Source organism: Lupinus angustifolius, chromosome LG03 (genome assembly GCF_001865875.1).
Source record: "Lupinus angustifolius cultivar Tanjil chromosome LG03, LupAngTanjil_v1.0, whole genome shotgun sequence".
In the NCBI taxonomy this organism is placed as follows: domain Eukaryota; kingdom Viridiplantae; phylum Streptophyta; class Magnoliopsida; order Fabales; family Fabaceae; genus Lupinus; species Lupinus angustifolius.
In genome coordinates, this window is record NC_032011.1 from 20,473,302 (window position 1) to 20,474,152 (window position 851).

The window sequence follows — 851 nt, forward strand, 5'->3', positions numbered from 1 at the left end:
CTCCCTTTGTGATTCATCTATAACTATGCAAAATTTAGAATCTCTAATCTCTTCTCTGATATATCTTCTCACTTTACTAGACATTACATGCATGATTTCCTTCTGAAATATATGAGAGGCATACTTTGAATTATATGGAGCATTCTCCAACAATATATTTGTAAGTTCATCATTGTATGATGCTAGGAGTTTGATGAGTTCAAGAAAATTACCTCTATTTTTTTATTGTGGTGTTTGATAAGTGTCAAACATACCTAAATTTCATACACTTTTATGACACTTATCCTAAGCATAATTGAGAAAAATCAACTTAAAAATAATATTTTTTGTATAAAATATCACAATCTTGTATATTTGTGTTTGTATTTCTTTTTTATGTATTTTGTAGGATTTAGAAAGAAGAAAAGAAGAGAAAAAAGACTCATGATCAAAAAGAAAAAGAAGTTAAAATCAAGGTGCTCAAGCAGGCAGCTGAGCGTGGACCAAGCCACACTAAGCTGACCTGGACACCAGCTGCTCAAGCAAGCAGCTGAGTGGACCTGCTTGGTCGCTCGGCCTAGCACCAGACTAGTCCTAACACGGTCAGAACTCAAGCTTGACATGGTCAGACACGAGCTTGGCACATACTCAAGCTTGACATGGTCAGACACTTAACAAATAAACTAAGAAGTAGTTGTACTACTTAGTTTATTTGCCAAGTTAAGCATACCAATATTATAGTAGCCAAGATTAGGGTGTGACAACCTAATCTCTTTGTGGACGTAATATTGTTTAGTAATAAATATAAGTGATCATCATTCTACCATTTTAGGACATACACTAAAAGGAGGATTTTAGAACTTGGTGTTTGG